Below are 19,114 nucleotides of genomic sequence, written 5' to 3'. Positions count from 1 at the left end.
TGAAGATATCTGGAGAGTAACCATGATTTTCAGGACTGGCAGTTTACCTGAGAAGGGAAGGAACATAATCATGAATGGATAGGACACCCACAAGGTCATTGACTGGACTAGGTCTTGGGTTTCTGAAGGAGGTATTTCTCACACTCCTACTATTTTAGGTAACATTCTTCACACTAGTACCTGTTCCCTGCATCTTCTTGATTTGAGTGATCCTAGTGATTTATTTGCCTCTATAATAACTTTTTAATACTTATTTTATTTTCCTACCTCCAGATTTTTCCAAGCCCAGGTCCATCCTCTTTAATCTGAAAGAAAATTTCTGATCTTGCTACTCACTAGCTTTAATATCGTTATTGGCTCCCCTGTTTCGCAGGCATCTTTTGTCCAGATCAGTACCTTGAATTTCCTTTAGGTATCCATCCCCGTGCTGTCCAGAGGGAGGGAAACAGACACCTAACCAAGGACTATTCTCAAGATGTCTTTCATCTCTCTATCACAGTGATTGGTTAACAGGTATATATGTGACTCGGGATGATCAAATGAAAGCTGAAAAGAACAGCTCTTTCTTGGGAATATTAAACAGTAGAATGTAAACTTCTGGCTAATGCTGCCTAATTTGACACTGTGCATAAACAACTTGTGTAATAATGAAGTCAGAGAAACAGAAAGTCCACAAGGTGGGGGAAGGTGGGGTTATCTTAGCTCCTGAATGCAGCTGGAACTGTACACTGGACATCAATGAACCAAGTCAACACATTGACTTTTGTACTTGAATCAGTTGCTATTGCTTTAGCATCACTTGATACAATGGGTTTCTACCAGTTTCCGTGTAGAATAAGGCCCCAGATGTACCACAGGCTGTTCAGGAAGCTAATGTCACCATGTTCTTCCACAACTCTCCCATTGCATCCTGCCTTCTACCTCTTCATGCTTCTGATCTAGCCATATGGCCCTGTCCTGCTTTGCAAGGTGCCTCATGCAACCATCTCAAGAGACCAGGACACCCCAGGGAGAGGCCAAAAGCAGAAGGCACATAAGAAATATGGTTGAGCTATGGTGACAGAACTGAATTTTCACTCTTCAGAGCAACTTGGTGTTGAAATGTGGTGTCCAGGCTGGCCACAGGATAGGGTAGTGTAGGGCAAGAAGAACTCTGATGATTTGAGATAGTGTGGTTCACTTGTCAGGGCTTAAAAAGGGTCAGATACCACATCTGTTGAGGGCACAGGTGGTATAATCATGTTTGGAAGAAAAGCAAAATCAGGCTCCCAGTTGGCTATTTGCTTCTTTTTTTAAATTAAATTTATTCATTAGTTACATTGTGTTGTAATTACATAGAATCTGGGATTCTCCCCCCACCCGGCTATTTGCTTCTGATGAGCAGTTCACTGGTCCTTGGGTGTGCTGAGGTCATTCTTTCTTATGGTTCATCTCCAGAGTGTTAAGGTTCATACACATGGACTGGGGCTTGTTCTGATACTACAGGTGGGGTTGATATAATAGCATTTAGGGAGATAACCTTCCAGGAGTATGTCAGGAGGCTATGCAGAAGCCCTTTTCATTGCCTGCATGTTTCCTGGTAGAGCAGTAGGTTATGCAGATCCAGGTCTGCCAGCAATCTCCAGGGTCCATTCTCAATGTCAAAGACTCTGATACTGCATTTGAGTCACGCTGGAGAGGCCACTGGCTTCCTCAATTTAGACAGGTTCTAGAGTCTGAAGGATGAGCTGACCCATGCATAGCAATCCAAAGGAGCTTGAGGCAATACTTAGTTTCCTGCCTAATATCTTTCCTCATTTTCTCTCAGTGTTCATAAGGTAGCAATGTACCCAGTTTAGTAAGAACCCCCCTGGCTCAGTCTTCCCTGGCCTCAGAGGTGGGCAAGTGATAGGCTGCTGACAAATGAGTAACAAGCAGAAGCACACTGGAGGTTTTTGTAGTTTCCTCTGGCAGATTCTAGCACGTTCTCCTTGTTCCTTCCTACTGTTTCTTCTAGTCTGGGGTGGAGATGGGAGGCTACTAGTAAAGCAGCCACCTTGCAACCAGGAGGATGACAGCTAAGGTTGATGGTGGAGAGAGAAGGAAACCACATTGATGATGCAGTACAGTCTGTACCTGCCCAGTCTGCCTCTACCTGATGCAGCCACAGAGCAGGTTCTGTCACATGGAACCAAGTGCCACCTCCAACGGTGCCACATTTAATAGGGAACAGAGATAAATCACAGTCAAGAAGAAAACAGAAGCTCAGGAAAAAAAAAGGCAGGTCTGAGGCAGGGGAAAGCAAGGCCTTTTACAGGAAAACACTGTCCAGAGTCTTGACTGAGGTCAGGATGATGGGGGTTGTGTTGAGGGAGCGCTGGGGGCTGGAGGTCACTTGACATGGGGCCAGCAGCATGATGGGGGAGCCAACTGAAGGCCTCAGAGGATTTGTGGTCCCCCTTCCTCCCCACCAACCCACAAGTGACTGTCTTGTCCTCCTTTTTCAACTTCTTGCCCACTTAGGAAATTCTATCTGTTCCTCAATGCTACATAGCTCAAATTTGGGAAGCTTCCAATTCCATCTTATAGCTGAGATGATGGAAGTTAGCCTTAGCTAGTGTCACACAGCGTTCTGAGTAAAACCATGGTGGGAAAACCCTATTCATGAGTTATGTTCTCTAAAAATATTTCCTCCAGGGCAGCCACTGGGCCTCCCAGTTCAGATGCTGGTTGGGGTGCTTGCCTCCTGAATGACAGGAACTGCTTCTGATTCTAGTTGCCTGCTAATGTGGACCTTAGGAGGCAGGGGGAATGGTGCAAGTACCTTCGCCCCCGTCAGCTGAGTGGAAGAACAGGATGGAGTTCCTTGCTCTCAGCCTTGGCCCTTGCAGGCATTTGGAGAGTGGACCAGTGGAATTTATCTGTCTCTCAAAAACTAATTTTTTATTTTTAAAAGATTTATTTATTTTTATCGAAAGGCAGATATACAAAGGAGGAGAGACAGAGAGGAAAATCTTCCGTCCGATGATTCACTCCCCAAGCAGCTGCAACGGCCGGAGCTGTGGTGATCCAAAGCCAGGAGCCCAGAGTCTCTTTTGGGTCTCCCATTCAGGTTCAGGGTCCCAAGGCTTTGGGCTGTTCTCGACTGCTTTCCCAGGCCACAAGCAGGGAGTGGATGGGAAGTGGGGCCGCCGGGATTAGAACCGGCACCCACATGGGATCCTGGCCGATGGAAGGTGAGGCTTTAGCTGCTAGGTTACCATGCTGTCTCCCCCTAGAAAAACATTTAAAAAAGAAAATATTTTTAGCAATGTGTTCAAAGCAGAAAAAATGAAGTTAGTTTAGTGAAAAAATTGTAGCATAAATTTGTTGTCTATTAAAATGAATTGTGTCAGTATGCAATTGATCTGTTTAGGTGAAGAAAGAGGTAGAGTTTTCTAGCTTAATGGTCTCCACTGATGTCTCATAACTCTGAAAATTTTTGGATTTATGAGGGTACTTCAAAAGGTCATAGAAATTTAATGAAAAGATTCTTTTTTGTGCCAAAATAAAATTTTAAATCCATACGTTTATTTTTCGTGGTAGGCATGTTTTAGGAAATTTTTGAAGCTTGTCTTGCATTCCTTTGATAGTTCACTTTCTTTGCTTTCCTTGGTTCTCCCTCTCTGAAACGATTATGTAGACATTGGTGTTCTTGGGCTGATTTCCCATCTCTTGTATTTCCTCACCAGTTTTCTACTTTTTGAAGACTTTCTCTTCTCACCTTTCGTTTGAGAGTTTGCTTTGTTTCATATTCTAGTTGTTTATTTTCCATAGGATTGCGTGTGTGTTTCATCTTCTGTTTGGCTGAGATGTTCCTGCCAATTTTTTTCCTTTTGTTATCTGTGTTGTCTCTGTATCTTCAGGGATCCTTTTCTCTCCCTGCACACTTGGTCTCTCAAGTGATAGGTTGTCAGCTTCCTGTTCAGGTGGAGCATTTCATGAAAGCATTAGAATTAGAATTAGAAATTAACTTGCTAACTTGCAAGTTATAAGAACATTAACAATCAGAACATTAGTTGCACAATCAGTGATGTTACCCATTGCTTTTAGCATTTAACACGAGGCCATTAGGGCTAAAGTGGAAGTGAATTCTGTCTTGAGGTCTTCCTCTCCCCCACCCCCAACTCAAACCTACCACCTGACTGTAGTGTTCCATGAAAATAGCATTGAAGGATTTCAGTTTAAGAATTGGAAGCCTTGGGGCTAGTACAGTGAGCAGCAAGTGGATCCTCTGCTCTATGGCCCTGGTTCATGTCTCAGCTGCTCCACTTATGGTCCACAAGAGGCTTCTGGGCCCCAGTTTTGGCTCAGCTCAGCGCTTGATGTTTTGGCCATTTGGGGAGTGAACCAGCAGATGGAAGATCTCTCTCTTTGTTTCCTTTTTTTCTCTCTCTATAAAATCTACCTTTCCAATAAAAATAATTAGATCATTATTTTTTGAGGGGTTTTCAAAAATAATTTCATTATTTTTATTGGAAAGGCAGATTTTTTTTCTTTTTTTTATTGATTGTATTATGTGTCACAGTTTTGAGGGCACTGGAATTCCCACCCCCACCTCTCCTCCCCCCCATGGTGGATTCCTCTACCTTGTTGCATTACCACAGTTCAAATTCAGTTGAGATTCTTTCATTGCAAGCATCTACCAAGCATAAAGTCCAGCATCCTATTGTCCAGATAAATTCAACGGTTTCTTGGGGAGACCATGTCTGGTCTGAAGGTAGAGCTGACAGAGTATCATCCCAATCAATTAAAAGTCCCGACATTACATCAGTAACAATTTATAATGTTATGGAATTAGCTAACATGGTACTGAGTAACCAATATGTTAAAAGAGAGAGAAAAAAAAGAATTGCAAGTTCTGAACCACATCCTGTGACTTCTATAATGACATTTCAATTATTAGTTTGTATACACCGGGTGCTATACATCTTAAAATGGCTATAGTATTAGTATTCAGCTGTCTCATGTCTATTTTAATTTTAGTATTCAGCAGTTCATAGCGTTGAAACATGATTTTGCTGTACCTGGCTGTTTTTTGGGTAATTCTATAACTAATTCTATAACTCTAACAAGACATAAGTCAACAGTTTCGGCGAACAGTTTTAGGAGGGGTGTGCAGAGAAATCTTTAATATCCCAGTGAGGAGTGACTAATCTTTGTGTCCCACTCAGTGAGTTATAAGTACATCCCCGCTGACTGTTTCCTGTCTGTTTCTAAGCGGAAAGGCAGATTTAAAGAGAGAAGCAGAGTCAAACAGAAAAATTTTCTGTCTGCTGGTTAACTCCCCACGTGGCCACATCAGCTGGAGCTGAAATGATCTGAAGTCAGCAGGAGCTTCTTCCGAGTCTCCCAGCTGGTGCAGGATTCCAAGGCTTTGGGGCACAAGCTGGGAGCTGGATGGGAAATGGAGTAACTGGGACACAAACCAGTGACCATGTGAGATCCTAGGGGATGCAAGGATGCAAGGTGAGGATTTGATACTAGGCTCTCTTGCAGGGTCAAATAATTAAATCTTAAAAAAAAAAAAAAAAAGAGAGTTGGAAGCCTTAAGGCTATTCATGATACACACTACTATATCTGGGAGAAAAATAATTCTTGAGCTACAAATTAATTCTTTTTAATGCTGTTTAATGAATACTGCATTTCTTTGTTTTCTTTTTTTAGATTTTTTTATTTTATTTTTTATAGCAAAGTCAGATATACAGAGAGGAGGAGAGACAGAGAGGAAGATCTGCCATCTGATGATTCACTCCCCAAGTGACTGCAATGGCCGGTGCTGTGCTGATCTGAAGCCAGGAACCAGAAACTTCCTCCAGGTCTCCCATGTGGATGCAAGGGTCCCAAAGCATTGGGCCATCTTCAACTGCTTTCCCAGGCTACAAGCAGGGAGCTGGATGGGAAGAGGAACCACTAGGATTAGAACAGGTGCCCATATGGAATCCCGGCATGTTCAAGGCGAGGACTTTAGCTGCTAGGCCACTGCGCTGGGTCCAAATGCTGCATTTCTTCATTCTCTTTTCAGTTATGCACATAAAGCCATTTACAAAGCAGGTGTTCTGTTTTCCAACTGCAAATACTCCCACATCTGAACTCAATGATTATCATTTACCAAGCAACTGAGATACTACTGATCATTAGCGTTGCTGCATTCCTGGCCAGGACTGCAACAGCCTTGGACTGTCGTCTTCCACAGAGTATAATATCAAAGCCACTGTAGAGCCAACCAAGGTTAAATCTTTAACCTGCCTTCAGATTGCAGAGTATGAATGAAAGTTACATTTTAACTGAATTCAACAGAATAATTTTGTTGAGTCTGAATTTAATAGAATAGGTAATAGATATTCCACTTCTCTAGAATAAAGGGATAATGGCTGACTGTAAAAACTGCAATCATTTCCATTTTATTTAAAAAGATTTAATTTTTTTTTATTGGAAAGGCAGATCAGATTGATGAAGAAGAGAGACAGAGAAAGATATTCCATCTACTGGTTCAGTCCTCAAATGGCTGGAAGAGCTGAAGCTGAGCCAATCCAAAACCAGGAGCCAGGGACCTACTCCAGATCTCCCACACAGGCTCAGGGTCCCAAGGCTTTGGGTCACCCTGGACTGCTTTTCTAGGCCACAAGCAGGGACTTGGATGGAAAGTGGAGCATCCGGGATGTAAACCACTGTCCATTTGGGATACCAACATGTTCAAAGTGAGGATATTAGCCACTAGAGTATCATGCTGGACCCAACCTCTTAATTCTTTAATGTTTTATTTATTTGTGAGGGAGAGGAACATTCAATGAGAAAGAGAGAGAGAGAGAACTCCCCAAATACTCTTTTTTAAAAAAAAATTTATTGAACTGCATTTAAAAGGAACTGCTGACAAAGATTCACTGGAAACAATCTGAACACCTGGGAAAATACAGCCACTGCTACTGAAACACTGATAAAATAGTAACAGGGCCTAGGTTTACTCAAGGGAACAAAAACCTCTTTTTTTTTTTTTTTAAAGATTCATTTATTTTATTACAGTCAGATATACAGAGAGGAGGAGGAGAGAGAGAGGAAGATCTTCCGTCTGATGATTCACTCCCCAAGTGAACCACAATGGGCGGTGCGCGCCGATCCGATGCCGGAAACCAGGAACCTCTTCCGGGTCTCCCACGCGGGTGCAGGGTCCCAAAGCTTTGGGCCGTCCTCGACTGCTTTCCCAGGCCACAAGCAGGGAGCTGGATGGGAAGTGGAACTGGTGGGATTAGAACCGGTGTCCATATGGGATCCCGGGGCGTTCAAGGCGAGGACTTTAGCTGCTAGGCCACGCTGCCAGGCCCAGAACAAAAACCTCTTATATGCTCTATTTTATGTTAAACTGACTACTGCCTTTCTTTTCTAAACACAGTGACATAATTAACAATATGCAATCACTTCTGTTCTTTCCTGAATATTCAAAAATTAAAATACCAATTAAAAAACTAATATATCTTCTCTTTTAATATTTCTTACAGATACAACTTCAATATTTTCATCTCACAGAGGTGTGATTTAAGATAATTTTTTTTTCATTCACAAATTTAACATTTGTTTAACAATCCTTCCAGAGGAAACTGATAGTCTGCAGGCTCGTGGTGCAAACAAAGAGTTTAGGAATGCAGCAAATGACATTTCTAAAATACAAAACAGTTAAAAAGTTTCATAAGGTACATGCAAAAAGCTGTATTTAAGCAAATGACCACAGAACCAGAACATTTGATAATTTTACTGGTGACATCAATGAGACTCCTGATGTTTTCCAAATTCAGCTTAAACTTTCATCTTTACCCTTTGTATTTTGTTTTTCCAGTTTCACTAATGACACAAACATGACTCAAATCTCTGAAGTAATCATTATAGTCAAAGGCATATCCTACAACAAACTTGTCTGGAATTTCAAATCTGACAAAGTCTGGCCTGTATCCAACACTTTGAGGTTTTTTTTTTTTTGCCAGCAGGTTTGCAACCTTGACCATTTTTTGGATTATACTGCTTGACCAAGGAAAGCAAGGTCTGCATTGTTTTGCCAGTGTCAATTATATCTCCAACAATCAAGACATTCTTTCCGGTTAATGTTGAGAGATTGTCTCCACCAATCACTTTTATGTCCCCTGTTGACTGGTCATTATAGTAGCTCTTCAGTTTGATAAAATCTACAGTCATAGAAATGGATCTATCTCTATTTCTATTCAGTGCTTTAATGTAATCCAGCAGGTCGGCAAAGAATTTAGATCCCCTCTTCAGTATAAAGAGAGCAACAATGTGATGACCTCCCATCTCTTTCATTACATCTCGAGCAAGCCTTTCAGTCCTGTCCATAACTAGTCCATGAGGAATGAACACCCTTTCCAAATCTTCGGCATAATGACTAGGTATACAAAATAAATCTAGGTCATAACCTGGTTCATCATCACTAATCACCACGCTGGGACTGCAAGTCGCCATCACCGGGCCAGCTGGCGAGTATGCTGACTGGAGGCGGTGAGAGGAGAAAGAGCCCCAAATACTCTTTTTTTATGTAATTGTTTTTATTTATTTATTTTTATATGTTTTATTATTATTCTTATTATTTTATAGTACAGTTTCATATTCCCTTATCCTCTCCCCAGTTCCCTCCCCCCCCCCCAGTTCCTCTATATCATTACTAACATATAGTTCTTCACACTCAGTCATATGTCCATTATTGCGGGCCTGGACAATGGCAGAGAGTCCAGAATCCTATTGTCAAGATATAGCAAACAGTTTCATTGTAAGTCCATCTTTATCTGGAAGCAGAAATACATACCACACTACATCCTCACATCTGAATGTTAATCTCCATTTCACAGCTACTGTACATCCCCTTAAATGAAAAGTCATGTTTCAAAATCAACAATAGAAAGAAAAGAGGAAATTTACAATGCCATGAAGTTAAATGACATATTACTAGATACGACAGTCTCCATTACACAACTACTGTACATCCGCTTAAATGAAAAGTCATGATACAAAATCAACAAATAGAAATTTACAATGCCTGAAGTTGAATGACATGTTACTAGATATGATAGTCTCCATTACACAGCCACTATACATCCCCCTTAAATGAAGAGCCACAAAACAAAAGCAACGGCAGGAAGAAAAAAGAAATTTACAACACCAAGAAGTTAAATAACATGCTATTAAATGACTAATGTGTAGCTGAAGAAATGAAAATCAAGAACCTTCTTGAAGAAAATGATGCTACCGTATGATATACGAGTCATTGAATGATTTAATCAGAAGGAAGCGTTTTGAAGAGATGAAACTAACAGAGAATAACAAAACCCCTGTGATATAGTTTCCGCTAATCTTTGTTGAAGTGTGTCTCCTCCAGACAATAAGCAGATGGGTTTTGTTTTTTAATCAAGTGTACTACTCTGTGATGTTTGATTGAGCTTAAGCCATTTACATTCAGAGTTTAATATACATGGGTGTTACGTTGGTCTTGTCATTTTAGGAATGGGTTGTTCATTGGTTTAGTCTTCTGCTGTCATTTTACTGGGATGTTCTTCCCTTTTGCCTTTGGTTTTGGTAGGTGCTACTCCTCTTCTCTGTCATGAGAACATCTTGAAGTATCATTTGTAGGGCAGGTTTGGAAGAGGCAAATTCTTTTAGCTTTTCTTGACTGTGGAAGAATTTTATTTCATTTTCAAAGACAAAAGAAAGCTTTGCTGGGTATGTTATCCTAGGTCGACAATTTTTTCTTTTAGAATCTGGAATATGTCACTCCATTCTCTTCTTGCCTGTAGAATTTCCTGTGAGAGATCTCCTGTGAGCTTAATTGGCTTTCCTTTATATGTCAATTGATTTTTTTCACCTGCACATTTAACGATCTTTTCCTTATGTTCGATTGAAGAGAGCTTGATGATCATATGTCGTGGTGAAGATTGCTTTTGATCAAGACTGTTGGGAGCTCTGTGCCCCACCTGGATGTTGTTTCCCAATTCTTTCTCTAGATTATGGAAATTTTCCTTTATTGTTTCATTAAATATATTTGCAAACTCAGCTTCTCTTTCTGCACCTTCTGTGGTTAACATAACTCTTACATTTGGCCTTTAATAGTGTCTTTCAATTCTTCAATACTTTTTTTGGCCTGATCCAGCTCTGCTTCCAGCTTTTTGTGTGCTTCCTGCTGGTGACAGGAAATACCTTCCAATTCTGAGATTCTTTCTTCTGCTTGCTTCATTCTATTTTGGAGACTCTCCACTGTACATTTAATTTGCTCTACTGTGTTCTTGATTTCTGATATACAAGCCTTGATTTGCTTTATTGCTTCCTTAAATTCTTTGAACTCTTGCATGAGCTTCTCATTGTTGATCAGAAGCTTTAAAGTGAGTCTTATGGGTTCTGTATGCCCCCTTTTCTCGGTGTCTTCCTCAGTTAACTCTGAGATTGGCATAGGGTTTTGCTCCTTTGCAGGAGAGTTTTCGGCAATATTCATTGTGCCTTTGTCTCTTCTTTTGCTCTTGATCATTGTACTTCTGATTAGTAGAGTCTTCTCCTTGGGATAGGTTTCTAAGCTGTGTCACCCACAAGTCTACAATGCGATTTTACTTATTGCGGTTGGTACACAACTTTTCTCTCTCTCTCTTTTTTTTTTTATCACAGAATAGCACAAAGCTTGTATTTTCTTTTTCAACATGAAAGCCAAAAGAATCATGCATAATAAAATGTGGCATTGAATTCTACTGGTGATTAAATACTAGCCTTTGGTTTCTCAAATATGCAACCTATTTCTTTTTTTTTAATATATATATATTCATTTATTCACTAATTACATTGTATTACATGACACAATTTCATAGGTACTGGGATTCCCCCCACCCCCTTCACCCCAAACCCTTCCCCCCATGGTGAATTCCTTCACCTTGATGTATAACCACAGCTCAAGTTCTGTTGAGATTCCCTAATTAAAAGTTCACACCATACAGAGTCCAGCATCCCACTTGTCCAGTTCAAGTTCAATGGCTTCTTAGGGAGGCCCTCTCAGGTTTGAAGGCAGAGCCAGCAGAGCGTCACCTCGATCAATTAGAAGCTCCAACATATCATCAGCAACAGTCCAGGTATGATGAGGCTGGTGCAGAGTCCACTGATTGACATAGTCCATCTTAGAGTTTCCCCTTGTCCAGTTTTCCGCTGGAAGCATATAGCTGAGGTGGTTGATTGATCTACTCCATCTTCCATCTTTTCTTGGTTAATGCTTTGATTCCTCCATTTTGTTCAGGGGAATCCCCTAAAAAACTTTGAGGCATTCCCAGTCCAGGCTCCTACATGTACTACTAGTAAGCACAGTGCCCGCCACTGTCCATCACTCCGATCAGCTGGTGGTTTTACCTCCTGGGTTGGTTCTATTCTGAGCCCCGACCTCCATTGGAACCAATGAGTATTGCAGCTCTCCCCGGCTCTGCCCATCACACTCTCGTCCCTCACCTAAACCAGTGGGAGGAGTGCTGGTCGGGTGTTGCATTCCCTGCTAGCACAGGCCATTTCACCTTGGCATTTTGTGTTTTGTACTTTTTTTTTTTTTTTTTTTTTATCGCAACAAAACCCGGCCAGGCCCCCACACAGTTTCAGCGCTTGGGCTTGCCAGTGGATGACGTGAACTGACTCAGCCTGCTCTGCCCCAACCCGAGCCAAGTGTATGCCAGTGGGTCACATTCCAAAGCCTCTTCTGGGTTGTTTACCTCCATGCTTCCTGCGTTTATTTGTAGGGTCAGTGTCCTCTCAGAGGAACTGTTCAGATTCCTCCCTCCGACTCCTTCCTGGTGTCGGGTTTCACACATACCAGCAGGTCCTTCGGCCAGCTCCGCTATTCAATCCATTCTGGTTCCTGCTGTTGAGAGTTTCAGCCCAGCCACGGCTCGTCCATACCCACGTATATCTCATACAAGGCTCAGTTGGGGTTGAGGCCTAGCCGAGCCGTCCCACATCTATCCTGGTCCTCTGGAGCACCAAACTGTGCTGCGGTCTAATCCGGCATGGTGCATCAAGTCCGAATCGATATTTGTGCCAAGGTATTACAACTGTGACCCGACCAGAATTCAGCCCCCTTCCAGTTCCTGCGCCCCATGGTGGTAGGCTCCACGCAGCCAAGGCCTACCCCACGCTCCCCAACCAGGCCTGTTGCCAGCCAGTGTTAAGTATGCCAGAGGTTGCTCTGGGTCAGCCCAGCGCGCCCCATAGACTGTCATGCCTCCTGCATAGATTCCGCCGGTCCTTCTAAACCATCCAATGGGGTCAGAGTTTCCAGGGAATTGGTCCACGCAGGCCTCACACATTCTAGCCCCGAGTATGGTTCTCGAATGCCAGTCAATGTCATAGTCCTGCCTTCTGTGACCCCTCGGCTGATCCCTCATCCTATCAGGTAGTGGGGTATCCTGTTAGACAAGCCCGGAATTTTGCTTTTGAGTGAACTGATGTTGGCAATCGGCACTATAAAAAGACTACAGGTTCTTCAGAGGAAGATTAAATGCCATTGAAAATTTTAAGGACTAATACACATTCTCAGAGTACTGTGGGTTCAGCATGGAGCGTCTCATGCAGCATATCAAAGAAACCAAATTCCAGAACTTCCTGGCCAGGTGGCCAGCAGGCACAGCCTGGCGCCAAATAGCGCACTGGCCGCCTGAGAGCCTCTCACCCCATGTACGTACGTATGTGGTGGAAAACTTGGCCGTGTTAGGCTGGAATCATGGCGGGGACCCGAGTACCCGGGCCGCATGGCTGCCCGGGGTCAAGCCGCCGGTATACAACTTTTCTTGCAGCCACTTGTGCCACAACCTCCAGCAAGTTCCATCTCTGGGTTCTTATGTCAGATTTCCACTGTGGTCTCCACAGCCCCAGCTCTTGGCTCACCACTCACCACCTCCTGTGATACCATGGTGAGGCTGCACCGTTGTCTCTGCAACCTTTCTCCCACTTCTGGTTGGAGCAAGTCCCAGGATTAGAGAGACACCAGGTGTCCTATATAATTAGGTTGTTGGTGGTGCTGATCTTGTCGGAACCTGTTGGACATTAGGTCTGGGTGCCACATGGACCTATTTTGGTGGTATGATGACACAGTCAGTATTATTTTCCTGTGGGACCAGTGCAATCTCGGACCTCAGCAAGTTTTCGCGAGATCAGCACATGCGCAGTTCACTGTTGTCCCTGCAGTCCCAAAGCTATTGCCACAGTGCCCAAAATGGCGCCTGCTGTACAACCACTGAGATTCTTGATTTGCTGGCCGTCAGATCCAAGGGCTATCCCAGACCTGCCCTGAGTGGAACCTGTAGAATGCCACGTCGTTGCAGTTCACCCAGACAGAAATGAGCTCACTCCCAGCTCAGCGCATGCTCAGTCCTCTCCCTCGCCCTTTCCTCCTTACGCAAAATGGCGCCCAATTCAGCTCTAGGGGCTGGCTGGACTGTGAAATCCACTCTGTTCTCGCACTGCCCATTTGAGATCTGCTGCTCTGTCTCTGCTCCTGGTTGAATCAAACGGACCAGCAGAATGGACAGTTCTTTGTCTGGGTTCACCACCCGAGCTCCCAGTGAAAGTCCCTTCCCACCTGGTTGCTGGTGGAGTTCAGGCTGCTGTGGAGTTCAGATGGCCGTGCTGGAATATCAGTCACTGTAACACCACACGGTTGTGTCCGCTGCTTTCCTGTGTCTGTCAGTCTCCAGGTACCCCTCTGCTGTTGTTGTGTCCTTTCCTATTTCCTGAAATATGTCCTCTCTGCTTTATCCTGGTTAAATGTTTTTCTGTCTGTATAAACATGTCCTTACTCTATTCCGCCATCTTGATTCTCGCCCCAAATACTCTTAAGGCCCTGTATAGACTGGAGTTGGGGTGATGCGGGCAGACCAAATCCAGGGCAGAGTATGTAGGGCAGACTGGAGCTGGGGACAGAGAATGTGATCCAGGCCTCTCATGTGAATGTCAAAAACACAGTTAATTCAGCCATCATCACTTCCCAGGCTTTGCATTAGCAGGAAGCTAGAGTTAAGTTAAGGGTCAGAGGTAGATATAAGACCCAGGTACTCCAATAGGGCATATGGACATTTTAATTGCCAGGCCTGCCCTGAGATCAGTTTATTTAACCCTCTGGCCTGTGATTTAAGTGTAAAAAGTGGACCAAGTTGAAGCAGTTTGCAAGGAATGAATGTGAGCTGCTGGAGAGAATCACACAATTGGAAAAGCACTTTACCTGCCTTCCTGGCTGTCAGTGCTTCCCAGGATGTCAACGGCCGCTGTTTCCCCCAGGCTGTTGTTTCCAAGGTCAACTTCCATTAAGTGGGCAGAGGATCTGATCAGGCTGCCCAGAGAAAATGACAAAAATAAAATGACACGGTGCTAGGGTGAAGGCTCCAGAGGAACTCCTCTCCCTTCCTTAGCAACCCAGTCTTTCCTGCTGCTGTGTTCCTTTCTCTTTGATCTTCCTCCACTTCTGCCCAAGATGATGCCAAGTGGAGACCGGGAACATTCAGAGTCCTCATTTTCCCCAATTTAGTCTCTCCAGTTTAGATACCTTCCCAGGACAAAGTGGCAGGATGAGGACTTTTTTGGTTGCCTCAAACCCTCTTTTCATTATCTGCTCCTAAGAGAAGCTAGGGACACATGCTTTTGGGTCACTTAGTCTCACCTGCCCATCTTAGAGACCTGCCCATGAAGAGACTAACAAGTATTTGGCAATTAAAAAATATTTATATTTATTTGAAAGGCAGATTTTTACAGACAGAATGAGAGATAGAGGGACGGATCTTTTCCTGCTGACTCACTCCCCAAATGGCCCAACAACTGCAGCTCAGCTGAGCTAAAGCTAGGAGCCAAGAGCTTCTTCCTGGTCTCCTACATGTGTGTAGGGGTCAAGGACTTGAGCCATCCTCTGCTGCTTTCCCATGCTGCTACTTTTCCAGAGAGTTGGATCGGAAGTGGAGCAGGTGGGACATGAACTGGTCCAAGTCCTTGAGCCATTGCATCCATTGTGTCCATTTGGGGAGTGAATCAGCAAATGGAAGATCTCTCCCTCTCTTTCCTCCCTCTGTAAAATATGCCTTTCAAATAAAGATAAACTGCTGGGTGGAACCGGGCATACCTCCTGCTCAGCAAGCTGTTCCTGTAGCTGCTGCTGATCTCGACTTGGGGCTTGGCCCAGGGAGAGTGGGGATTCAAGGGGAAGGTGGACAGAGAGTGGCCCAAGCAGTTGTCAAGAGAAACATGGCAAGCATATATTGTGTTTTTCAGGAGCTTTTGCCAATACCTGTATCTTTCTGCCAGTGGAGGTTGGGATGACCTAGTGTCCAAACATGATAGTTTTCACCCCTAGGGGCTGCTTTCATGCTCTGGCTCCAGTGGTTTTCTTTTTCCTTAAAGAGGGCAGCCCTGCCTTTCCTCAGCTGCCAACATCTGTATGGGTCAACATAGTGGTTGTGCACACCTGGTGTTACGATCCCCTGGGTTAAGTGCTGTTCTCTCAGAGCTGAACACTCTTGCCAACAGCAGGAAGCTGTTCCCTGGGATTTAATCTCACTCTTGGTTTTGGAAGGTAAACAAATACAACCTCTTAGCTGGCTGCTCACCATGTTAAGCTGCGAGTGAATTCCAGCAGGTTGTTCACTCCCTCTTGTCCTTTTCCATCTATGCTGTTATCTGCCAAGTGCAACTTCTAACCATGGGCCAGCTTTAGGAGTGCCGTAAGCTATTTTCTTGATACCTAAAAGAAAACTGAAGTATTTCTTGTTTTTGCTGTTACATTTGGCAGGGAGAAAAAGAGAGAGAGGAAGACAGATGCCAGCATTGTGGTCCATCAGGTTAAACTGTGATTTGCAACGCTAACCTCTCACATTGAAATGCTGGTTCAAGACCTGGCTGATCTCCTTCCAATGCAGCTCCCTGTGAATGTGCCTTGGAAGGCAGTAGAAGATGGCACAAGTGCTTGGGTAACTGTCATTCATGTGGGAGACCAGGATGCTGTCCCTGGCTCCTGGTTTTAACTGGGCACAGTTCTGGCCATTGCAGTTTTGTGAAGAGATAGATGAGTTCGTGTTCTCCCTTTCTCTTTGTCACTGTGCCTTTCAAGTCAACCAACCAATCTTTCTTTCTTTCTTTCTTTCTTTCTTTCTTTCTTTCTTTCTTTCTTTCTTTCTTTCTTTCTTTCTTTCTTTCTCTCTCTCTCTCTCTTTCTTTCTCTTTCATTCTTTCTCTTTCTTTCTTTCTTTCTTTCTTTCTTTCTTTCTTTCTTTCTTTCTTTCTTTCTTTCTCTCTCTCTCTTTTTCTTTCTCTTTCCCTTCCTTCCTTCCTTCCTTCCTTCCTTCCTTCCTTCCTTCCTTCCTTCCTTCCTTCCTTCCTTCCTTTCTCTCTCTCTCTCTTTCTCTTTCCCTCTCTTTCTTTCTCTCTCTCTCTCTGCCTTCCTGCCTTTTATAAAAAAAAACAAAGAAGGAGAGAGTGAGAGCGAGAGTGCACTCCTGTCTGCTGCTTCACTCCCATAGTGTCTACAATGGTCAAGACTGGATGAGGCTGAGCTCATAAGCCAGGCACTCAGTGTTGGCAGGGAACCAATGACTTGAGGCATCACTTCTGCTTCTCTGGAGCTGGGGCTGAAGTCAGGGATCCAAACCAAGAATGGGTCTCAGGCACCCCTGATAAGGGTGAGGCAGCTATCCTGACCAGCTCCTTAGTCATGAGGCAGACCTTGGCATTTAAAAAAATTATTAAATTTAGTGTTTTAGGGCTCATCTTGATAGCGTAGTGGTTAAAGTTCTCGCCTTGAATGTGCCGGGATCCCATATGGGCGCCGGTTCTAATTCCGGTAGCTCCACTTCCCATCCAGCTCCCTGCCTGTGGCCTGGGAAAGCAGTCGAGGACAGCCCAAAGCATTGGGACCTTGCACCCGCATGGGAGACTTGGAAGAAGCTCTGGTTCTTGGCTTCGGATTGGCTCAGCTCCAGCCATTGCAGCCTCCTTGGGAGTGAACCATTGGACAGAAGATCTTCCTCTCTGTCTCTCCTCCTCTCTGTATATCTGCCTTTCGATAAAAATAAATAAATCTTTAAAAAAATTTGCTGTTTTATTATTTTTAGATATTGTTTCCATTTTTTTTATCACCAGCTAAAATAATTTTATATATTTTTTGAATGTACTTACTGGTCTTAAATGAATAGAGGATTTTTTAATACAGCTAGGGAAATATGTGTAACTTAAAGTTCCTATCACAATCTCAGTGCTCTAGGTAAAAGGAAATCCCACAAACTTCAATTAAAGAAGACAACTGGTGTTCAGAAATTTTCTGGAGAGAAGATGAATGAATTGTCTGCAGATTGAGGAAACTGAGGTTCTTGTAAAGGGATTGGGTCTTTAAATAAAATTGTTTTCTTTTTATTTGAGAGGCAGAAAGATGCAGAGATCTATCATCTGCGAGTTGACCCTCCCCAGTGCCCACAGAGCTTGGTCAGGCTGGTGTTGGAAGCCTGGAACTCAATCTGGGTCTCTCATGTGGGTGGCAGGGACTCAATTTCTTGAGCCTTCACCTGTTGGCTCCCAGGGTGCACTTTGTCAGGAAGTTGGATTAATAATGGATTATAGCCTGGACTGGAGTCAGCTACTTTGATGTGCAATGTGGGTTTCACAAATGGCCATTGATCTGCTGTACTAGGCACTTAACCCTATAAAGAAGGTTGAAAATTCACTACATTTTTTTGAACCCTAGAAGAAACAGTCTGAAGGAGAAAGGACCATCCTGATGGAGGCCTAGGTGCTAGGGGTCTGGGTCACCCTGTTGGCCTAGTAGCTTTTGTGGAGCTGGTTGTTAGTGGTGTGGTGTCTCATACATAGTTAGTCTACATTAGGTCTGGCTCTAGGGGCTTAGCTAAGGAATAAACAGAAAGGAGAAGGAGATGAGGAATGGCCATGGACATGATGTGGGCTCAGTCACTTAGCGTGAGATGGGAAATCTACTCTGAGTCTCCAAAGCTAAATCAGTTTCAGAGGGCTGCCAAGTGTTTGAAGTTCTGGGCACTCCCTAAACACTGGCCAAATGTTCTCTGAAGTGGGATTGGATGAAAAGTGACTGGTCTATTGTAAAGCCAGGGAAGAAGTTACGTGGATACTAGAGGTAATAGGCATGCATGGACTAAAAAACCATTTGTGTGCAAAAATAAACCTATTCTTTATTAAATTCATCACTTTCCATGAACCTCTGAAAGTGCCTTCTCATCTAGATTTGCATTGTGAAGGCAACTTAAAGAATTCTAAAGGATCATCTCACTATATGAGAGGACTTCAACAAATTCATGAAAAACACAATTTAAAATAGGCATATTGGTGTAAAAGTCTATAAATCCATGCAGATTTTTTACATAACATTCAGTTTCAATTTCTACAAGCTTTGTGAATACCCCTCTATATGCATGGATTTCAACTTTTTTTTGCAATAAAGTAAATTTGTCTTTCAATTCTATTTTTCTAAATATTTTAAAATTTATTTGTTTGAAAGGAAAAGTGACAGAGAAAGGGAGAGACAGAGATCTTCCATCTTCTGGTTCACCTCACAAATGTCCATGACAACAAGGCGGGGCAGGTTGAAATCAGGAGCCTGGAACTGCCACAGGAGCTCCCCTTGCATCACAAGGACACAGGTCCTCGTGTCATCTTCCACTGTTCTCCCAGGTATACTAGCAGAGAGCTGGGTCATAAGAGAAGCACGTAAAACTTGAATGAGTGCTGTGATACAGAATGTGGGAATCCCAGCTGACAATCGAACTTTTGGTAGCAACCATTCCTGCCCTTTAATTCCATTTTCTAAGAACTTTTTGAAGTACACTCATACGTTAATTTTGTCCACTGTGTTGACTTTAGAGCCTAGCCCTGGACCAAACAGGACTCTGTTGTACTTGAGTTCCTTCAGCATTTGACAGGTATCTGGGGGCTCCGAGGGTTGTGCCAGGCTCTGGTTTAGCTGCTGGGGATTTGAAAAAGTTGCTGACAGTGAGTGCATGCCAACTAGCACACAAGAAGAGCAAGGAAGAATAGTGAATATATGATCGTCAAGTCTGAACTTCTGGTCCTCAAAGGAAAG

The 19,114-nt window shown here is 43.4% G+C and overlaps 1 long non-coding RNA gene and 1 pseudogene across 1 annotated transcript; both read right to left on the bottom strand.

Moving 5' to 3' along the window:
• Positions 1 to 6,858: 6,858 nt before the first annotated feature.
• Positions 6,859 to 7,561, bottom strand: LOC131479777 (uncharacterized). Its single transcript, XR_009245092.1, has 2 exons — positions 7,352 to 7,561; positions 6,859 to 7,001 (listed from the first exon to the last, which is right to left on the bottom strand). It is a non-coding gene; the product is annotated as an uncharacterized LOC131479777 (long non-coding RNA).
• Positions 7,562 to 7,709: 148 nt separating this feature from the next.
• Positions 7,710 to 8,530, bottom strand: LOC101520482 (hypoxanthine-guanine phosphoribosyltransferase-like; annotated as a pseudogene).
• Positions 8,531 to 19,114: the final 10,584 nt, after the last annotated feature.

This window comes from Ochotona princeps, chromosome 3 (assembly GCF_030435755.1).
Source record: "Ochotona princeps isolate mOchPri1 chromosome 3, mOchPri1.hap1, whole genome shotgun sequence".
NCBI classification, from domain to species: Eukaryota; Metazoa; Chordata; class Mammalia; order Lagomorpha; family Ochotonidae; genus Ochotona; species Ochotona princeps.
Note: the sequence above shows the minus strand (reverse complement) of the source record. Positions and strands in the feature narration are given on the sequence as shown.